A 9,096-nucleotide genomic window follows, 5' to 3' on the forward strand; every position below is an offset into this window, starting at 1 on the left:
TTATGGATGGGTCAGTTAATTTTCAAAAATCATTAGAACCCTTGTCCTTATACTTTAATATGTGTAATTTTGATATTTTGAAAATTCAAACAATCAATAAGCATTTATTAAACCCTGTGCTAAGTACTGGGGGTACAGAAAAAGGCAAAAACATGGTCCTCGCTCTCAAGTAACTCACATCCTAATGGGAAACACAATATGTAGATAAAAGGAAACATAAAAAAATACAGAGCATTTAATAAGAGCTTTAAAATAGTTAGCATTTAATATAGCTCTTTAAGTTTTACAAAGCATTTTATAAGTATTTCATTTTATCCTTCTAACAACCCTGAGAGATAGGAGCTATTATTATCTCCATTTTACAGATGAGAAAACTGAGGCCGACAGAGGCTAAGTGACCTGCCAAGGTCATATAGGTACTAAGTGTCTGAGGCCAGATTTGAACTTGGGTCTTCCTGTCTCCAGGTTTAGGTCCAACGGTCCTAGCTGCCTGGTAGTGGGGAAGCCTATAAGCAGTTGGGAAGACCAAGAAAGGCAGAAAATGGTCTTTTAACAGCCTTAAAGGAAATTGGGGATTGGTGGAGGTGGGGAAGGACAGCATTCTAGGTGGAGGGGAGGGGGTGGGAGGATGGGACAGCAAGTGGATTGGAGAGTGTGTAGAGGATAGTAAAGACATTGAAAGGTTGTGAAGCTTGTGAATAGATTTAAATGCCAAACAAAGGCCCTTTTAATTGAGTGTGGATGTAGAAGGGAAACACTAAAGTTTATGGAGTAGGGCAGTGACATGATCAAACCTGTGCTTTAGGGAAATCACTCGGGCAGCTGAGTGGAGGATAGACAGAAGTGGGGAAAGACCTTAGGCATGGAGACCAATTAAAAGGCTAATACAATAGTCCAGGGGAGAGCCAACAGAGCCTGAAATAGGATGATGGCTGTGTGAGTGGACTGAAAGAAACACAAACTAGGGACGTAAAGGTAGAAATGACAAGGTCTGGTAACTGATTAGACGTGGAAGGACTGAGAATGAGGACTTGAGGATGACACCAAGTCTGGTAAGATGGTAATGGGGTAGTTGGGGAGAGGGGTTGGTTAGATGGTCAGAGGAGAAATAAGAGTTCTGTTTTGGCCACGTTGAGTTTGAGATACCTATGTTTGACATGCAGTTTGAAATGTCCAAAAGGCAGTTAGCAAAGATGAACTGCCATTCAGTAGAGAGACTTAGGCTGAACACAGGTCTGGGAATCATTTACAAAGAGATAACAACAGAATTAATGGTAGCTGATAAGATCATGTCAGTATATTGAGAGAAAACGACACTGGACAGAGCTTTAGGGTACACTCACTGTTAATGAGTATGATACCATCATCGTAACTGAAATGAAGATGTAGCAAAGGAGACTGAGAAGAGTCAGGCAGGTAGGAGAACCAAGAGAAGGCAGTGTCCACAAAAACCCAAAGAGATAGCATCCAGGAGGAAAAGGTGATAAACAGTATTTGATGATGCAGAGAGGTCAAGGAGGAATGAAACATCAGTTTGAAAACATTACTCATAGGAAGCAGGAAAACTGTGTAGCTTCCCATTCTTCCTTCCTTAAGAAAGGCAGTCTTACTGCTCCAAAAGAGGTTAAACACTTATGAATGCTGAGCTGAAATTTATTACCATTTGCTAAATTTCTAATTTGGGAATGCAAATGTTTTGGCTTAAAAAGTCACCTGAAAATAAGAATTAAGATGACTTAGAATTGACCGTATTTGCATTTGTGACACTGATCAGATGAGAATCAGATGAATTCAAAAAGCATGCATTAGGCCCCCAAGATGTTCAAGGCGCTGGGATAAAAGATAAAAATGAAAACTGGCCTGTACTTCAAGGAGCTTACATTCTACTGAAATATAAGACAATCTGAGGAGAGAAAAAGAACACCAACACCTGGAGAGATCTAGAAAGACTTCCCAAGGAAGGCAGTCTCAGAGCTGAATCTTGAGAAAAACCCAAGGTTTCCAAGAGGCACAAGTAAAGAATGATGGCCTTCCAGGAAGGCCCCCCCCCACCAGATGATATCAGCTGGTACAAAGTCCCTGAGGAAAAGATAGAATGCCAAGTTCAGAAACAGTGAGTGGTTCAGTTTGATTGGAACTGAGGCCTTAGGACCTAATGTCTTGATTGCTAAGTGCCTCTCACAGCCTACATCTGGTCATGAGTCATTTGACCACCCTGCCATATTCTTGCCTGTTGGGTATGTACCCTCTGATCCCCTCTCCTTCCAGTTTTGGAACCTTAACTATACCACTCAACATCTTTCCAAATTACAAAACTTGGCACTGACCACCATTCCCCATTCATGTTGTCTCTGTCCTATTAGAATACAAACTTCTTGAGGACAGGGACTGTCGCTCACTTATGTACTTATATGTCCAATGTTTAGTACAGTGCTTGGCACATAATATTTAATAAATGCTTTTTCATTCATTTATTAGAATACATAAAGGGAAATAATGTGAAATATTTCTGGAATGGCAGGCCAGGTAATAAGGACTTTGACAAGCACAGAAGCTTGCATTTTGTTCTACAGGCAACAAGGAGCTAAGATTCTTGTGCAGGATTGAGTGATATAGTTAGAACTGTGCTTTAGGAAGATTATTTTGGCAGGTAAGTGGTAAGAAGAGACTGTAAGCAAGAAGACCACTTACCTGATGAGGGCCTGAACTAGGATGGTGGCTCTCTAAGTGGAGAGAAACGGACAGATTCAAGGCATATTTTGGAGAAGAATCTACATGATTTGGCAATTGAATATGCATGTGTGTATGTGTGTGTGTGTGTGTGTGTGTGTGTGTGTGTGTGTAGGAGAGGTATAAGCATTTATATAGTTCCTACTATGTGCAGGCACTGTGCTAAGTCCTTTTAAAAATAATATCTCGTTTGATCTTCACACCAACCCTATGAAGTAGATGCTATTTTTATTCCCATTTTATATTTGAGGAAACTGAGGCAAACAGTTAAGTGACTTGCCCAGGGTCACACAGCAAGTGTCTGAGGACGGATCTGAATTCAGGTCTTACTGATTCCAGGCCCATCTATTTCTCCACTGCATCACTAGATGTTCTAGTGGGGATTAGAGAGAGGGCAGAATCAAGAATTGTTCTGAGGTTAGGAACGTGGAAAACTAGAAGGATGCTGGTGCACTTAATAAGAATCAGGAAGCTTGGAGGAAGATTTGACTTAGAGCAGGGGTTCTTAACCTGGGATCTATAAACTTGTTTTTTGAAAAATATTTTTATAACTATTTCAATGTAAGTAGTTGTCTTTGTAGTCCTACGTAGTTTATTTTATTAATTTAAAAATAACTGGAGCTCCAGAAAGATAAGAGCTAGATACATAATCCTCATTGATTATAATTAAATCTCAATAAGATGACCAACAGAGGGTGAGTAGAAAAGAGGGACCAAGAGTTGGGAGATGGGACATGGCTAATGATCCAGCAAAGACAACCGACAAAGTCCTCCAAGCTGGAGGAGAGTCAAGAGAAAGTAAAGTCATAAAAACCTAGGGAGAAGAAAGCATCCAGAAGGAAGCAATTGTCAAAAGCTGCAGAGATGTCAAGAAGGGATTTGCTCTTGAGTTACACTCCACTCCCTCCCATACTCTTAGATGGTTTGGGTAGGTCCTATTTGGTTCTAAGAAGCAGTGGGAAAGATCAACTCCCCCTCTTCTGTAGGAATTCCTGTGTTTTAGTTCAGTCTCCTTGGGGTACCATTTAGTTTATATGTTGGCTCTTCCTCTGCCTCCTTTTTCTTACACAAATCTGAACCCAGAGTTGGCTCTGTCCCTCGCTATGGCTCCAAGACGTCTCAACCAGATGCTGCTACTTCTCAGGTGCTGCCTTAGTTCTTTCTCCTGCTACGGCTCCAGGAATGGGCTGCTTGGGCATTAGAATGGTCTTCTATCCTGTGGCAATTCAGGCATGAGCTGCTTGGATACTGGATCAGGCAGGGGGTTCCTGGGCACTGCTCTCTCCTTTTGTGGATGAGGCTCAGGCTGCCTGGGCCCAAACTGCTTCTGTACTTTCCTTTCAACCTAACCTAGCTCAGGGTTCTGGCAGCCTCTTTGTGGAGCCCCAGACTAGATGGATCTTATAACTGTTTCTCTTTGGTTTTCTTTATCATTGTTCCTTCTGGCATATTTTTAGAGTTTTACTGTGGTGTTTGTGGGGGATCTGAACTTCTTCACATCCTAAGAAAATACTATTTTCTGAGAATTCCCAGAAAGGTCAAGAAGGATAAAGACTTAGAAAAGGCCCTAGGATTTAGTAATTTAAGAAATCATTGACAACCTTGGAGAGAGAAGTTTCAGTCAAGTGGTAGTGTCAACATGAAGCTGTGCTTTGAATTTTAAAACACCTTAACAATCAAGATGAAAAGATCATTAGATTGGTAATAAAAAGGATAATTACATTTGTTAAAAAGACAAAAGAAGTTAAAAATTTTGAGACATGGAAAGGAGACTAAATAAAACAGGATGAAGAAATGATGAAGCTAAGGAAAGTTAAGCCAGAAAAAGAAGTTTAAGAGCAGGAAAAATTTAGAAGAAAAGTAGCACTGAAAGACTTCAGAAATCTAATCATTGTAGTGTCCATCTATCACTCCAAATGACTGATGTTGAAGTATGTCTCCTGCCTTGAAGCAGAGATGTAGTGGACGATAAGTATAGAACGAGACATACATTTGCTCACATAGTCAATATGTTGATTTGGTTTTGTTTGATTGTATTACTTTGTTATGAAAGGTTCTATTGCAGGGGAGCACTATCATGTGAAAAAAAGAGAGCAGGCATAATAGAAAACGCTATCCACATCCAAAGAAAGAACTATGGAATTTGAATGTAGATTGAAGCATACTATTTGCTATTTTTTCCTTCTGTTGAGTTTTGTTTCCTCTTTCTGATGGTTCCTCCTATTGGTTCTAATTCTTACTTATAACATCACTAATGTTAAAATGTTTAATAGGAATGTAACTGTGTAGCCTGTATCAGATTGTGTGCCGCTGTCTTGGGGAGGTTGGTGGGAAGGGAAGGGGAGAAAAATTTTCAACTCAAAAGTATATGTAAGTGATTGTTGATAAATCAAAATAAATTAATTTTAAAAAAAGGAGAGCAGCAATAAAACATTTTTTAAAAATTCAGAATATAGTTAGTGGCCAAATAAAGTTTGGGAAACGATAAATAAAATAAAATAAAAGGAATGATAAATCACAACACAAACAGGATCATGCAAAAACACAAGCGTCTCTTAGGTACCATGTACCAAAGACACTTCCACTGAGGACAATGCTTTTTAAATAGTCCTTGGAAGGCCTTCATAATCTTTTGGATTCTACTTCAGCTGCAGGCATTCAATTCCAGAAAGACACAGAAAAATTAAAGGAAAGTCAGTTAATTATAATATAAAAGAAAGGGAACTAAAAGTGGAGAGAAGCAATTGAAAGAAACAGGTATGTGTACCTTCTAGTCAAATGGCCACCAGCAGAGTATAGAGAGTAAACTAATCAACTAATGGAAAAAAGGTTATAGAAAGAAGTAGAATTAAACTGAGTAAAATACAATCATAAAACAAAACCATATAACTGAAATAAAAATTTCAACTGCATAATTATCCCATTAAGAGAGACATTAATCTATGCATGGAAAACATAACAGTCTCAGAATAGGCCAAATGTCCCTCCCTCTAAATCCTAGAGCAATTGTTCCAGGTCAGTCTCTGCAAGGTAGACCCTTACATGAAGGTTCAATAAATCTGTCCAGGAAATCTCCAGAATCAGTCTTATGAGGTTTGAGCTTGCTTAAGGGGATTCCAGTGATGTAAACAGTGACTGTCACTGACCCTTCTTCATATACCCCTACTTTAGTCTTTTTAATGTCAGCTTGGGAGAAAATAACTCTTCCCAGAGAATATAAACAATACTGTTTCTCATAGCTCTTTATAGGCTTCTGCTAGTTACATGGGAATACAGTTCTCATTCTTTTATCTCTTGAACAGTACACTTGGGTTAGAAGAATACCCCCTATCCCAAAGCAGACTGACAAGACAGTGTCCTTTGATGAAGATAACTAGCATTTCTATGGGGCTTTAAGGTTTACTCCAGAAGCGCTGTACATATATTATTTCATTTCATCCTCATAACAACTCTCTGACATAAGTGCTCTGAAGAACACTACCCCCTCAATCCTTTGCTGTCTCCTGGGTCAACTATCAGTATACTACTCTTCCTGCACAATAATGTTCCATTAACTCTATCCCAACCAACAATCTGCAGTGATGAATACCACACTGCCAACAAACCTCCACCTCATCATCCTGCAGTGCTACAGAGAAAGAAACACTAGGACTGTTTGCTAGTGATTCACAATCAGCTCAGCAAGTTCATTTCATTTCCTTTAGTATCTAAGTGAACTTTGTCAATTTGAGCCCTGGCAAAATGAAAAGGCCAAATGCACTAGCTAGAACTAAATATAGAGCAGAAGTGAACCATGCAAGCTTCCCACATACAGCTCCATCAAATCCCTTCTATCCTGACCCACCATTCCTTTGCTATTCTAGTGTTAAACTCTCCCCACCCCCAACCACACAGAGACATATATATTACTTCACCAATGTCCTTCATCCTGCCTTGCAGGCTCTCTCTTGCATTCCAGACTTGAAACACAGAAGGACCTCTCAAATGGTAACAGTTTCTTTTTCTATCATAACTCCTTTCCCCTTATGGGACTGGATGACTCCAAAATATTCAGAATAAGGAGCTTCCCACATTTCGAACCACTAGCAGTGACCATGATTTTTTTTCTTTAAAAAAATTTTCCCCCTGCTATCTATTCAGTGACCCTTACAGAAAATTAGTACGGTGAACCATTAACATTGACCGGTTAATAAAAGAAGGTACTAAAATCACAAACCTAACTTCTAGCATCCTAGAGATTGTCATACCCTCAGCGGGTCCTCAATTAGCTAATGCTGATAATTTATAATCTTTCCTGTCACAGATGACAGGAAAACAAAAAGGTCTGAATGGTTTAAGGACACTAGTAAGATTGGTAAGTAAGCAGTGGAATTTTTAATGTAGTTGCCCAAAAGAGCCCTTGAGGGCTCTCAATTCTGTACCTTTTATCTGCATTGGTCTTAAGGGGAATGTTAAGTTCTAGGGTCTAATTCTATGACTTCTTCGCTCACTCTGCTTAGTTACCGCCCAAGAAATCGAGCCCATACCTCACCTTTCAATAGCTCATCCACTCGTGTGGCTGCCCCTTTAAAAACCTACAGCTGCTGCATTTCCACAGCTGCTGCAATGGGCAGGGATATTTCCTGCGACACTAGACAGGTAAATAAAGAAATTGAATTCAGTGTGTGGTGGGAGGCGGGGTCTTTCTCCAAGAGAGTTTACATAATGCAACAGAAAACAAATCCGTGAGCCCCGCAGACCTGTCAATGCAGGTGCAAAGCTGAAGCCCCCAGTCATTCTACCCCACCCTAAACACATGCAGCCCACCTCCCTCTTCTTCTACTAAAGACTCACAATTAGACCAGATACAGAACTCTATCTCCCCCACCCCCACCCCGCAACACATTACCTCCCCCTCCCCACCTACCTTTTTATAATAACCCAACCTCCCACCTCAGACTCCAGTTCGGGAGACCAACTGAACTGGGAGTTTTTTTTTTTTTCCTCAGGGAGAGAAGGGAACAAGACAGAAGGAAGGACCTGCTACAAGTCTACACCACGCCCAGTAATGCAAGGACACAAACGATACAAGGCAGCGTGCAACAACTGCAATGTACAGCGCTCCCCGCCCCCCCCCCCCCGAACCCCCCTCCCCCCCCAAAGATGCCGCTTCCCTCCCTACGCCTCTCACAAAGGAGAATGGTTCAGTCCGGAGCATCCCCCGGTAGCACCTGATCCCCCATTATTAACGGGGGAGGGGAGGAGGAGGAGGGGAAAGAGGAGAAGGGGAGTGGAGCTTGTGTATTGAAATTAGATGAAGATTGACTTTAGATTTCGGAAGCCCCTGGGGTCCTCCTAGAAGAACCGGGGGGCGCGGGGATGGAAGCGGGAAGCTTACCTGAAAGAGTCCAGTTGCCTCCTTTACGGGGAGGGTTTCAATTCACCCCGTTAAGAGAACAAGGCGCCTTCTGGCGGAGCATGGTCAGCCCCGGCCTCAACCTAACTTGCTGGTAGTCCATTCTCCCTGAGCCCCGCCCTCTTTCCTTTGCAACTACCAATGGCGTAGCCGGGACTCGGACTCATTCTAGCATGTTAGTATGAGCGCCATCCAGGAAGTCTCTGGAGGGAAGGGAAGGTGGGGTCCTAGAAAGCAGAGGAGTTCGTAGGTGGCCGAGGCAGTGCCTGACCAAAAACAAAATGAGGTGGCGCTGTCGTCATGAACCTCTGGTCCCCAGGGGTTTGAAGTCGTCAGCATCTTTTTTATCCCCGACTTTTGGGGGAGCTGTGGAGTGAAAGACTTAGTGACTTGCTTCTGGGAGGCCATCTTGGGTCGGACTGGTTGGTGGGGGTGCTTAAGTGTGGGGGACGTAGTTTGAAACCCTCATTCCATCCTCTCTTTGCCCCAGTTCCCTTCGTTCTGCGCGGGGGCCATGGGGCGTCCTTGAGAAGACGCCGCCGATTGTGACCCCGAACCTCCCTCCCTCCTAAGCGGAGGCCAGACCCTGCGCCTCCCCACCTCCCACCCCCAGTGTAGGAGAAAAAGCTGGATTCCGCGTGGGCAGAGCCCCAGAGAGGGGAGAGCGAACAGCCGCCTCACTCGGCTTCTTTCTTCCGAGAGCTGTCAGTTCCTGGGGTGCTGAATCTAGCTCGAGGCACCTGCCAAGCTTCCCTCCAGGAGGACCCCGAAGGAAAGGGTTTGACTCCGTGTGCTGAAGGAATATGTAGCATTTCCCAAGGCAAAAGTCTAGGCTCGATAGCCAATACAGGACCTGGTCCCAGGAAAATTTTTGTAAACAACTTTGACTCAGTCCCCTACAGCAGGGAAATTTATTTGACCACTGCCTTCCCACAGTTACAATCAGAAATGACACATGGAAGGTGAGCAGA

At 42.5% G+C, this 9,096-nt stretch overlaps 1 protein-coding gene across 3 annotated transcripts in view; it reads right to left on the reverse strand.

Moving 5' to 3' along the window:
• The window catches only part of CHD8 (chromodomain helicase DNA binding protein 8), a 59,863-nt gene extending 51,660 nt beyond the window's left edge, over positions 1-8,203 (reverse strand). For all 3 annotated transcript variants that reach the window (XM_027842957.1, XM_027842958.1, XM_027842960.1), the window contains exon 1: positions 8,108-8,203. The gene's annotated coding sequence lies outside the window, so the exon portion shown is untranslated. The remainder of the gene's footprint in view (positions 1-8,107) is intronic.
• Between the last annotated feature and the right edge of the window lie 893 nt (positions 8,204-9,096).

The sequence above is a fragment of the Vombatus ursinus genome, unplaced genomic scaffold (assembly GCF_900497805.2).
Source record: "Vombatus ursinus unplaced genomic scaffold, bare-nosed wombat genome assembly UNPS02014894.1, whole genome shotgun sequence".
NCBI classification, from domain to species: domain Eukaryota; kingdom Metazoa; phylum Chordata; class Mammalia; order Diprotodontia; family Vombatidae; genus Vombatus; species Vombatus ursinus.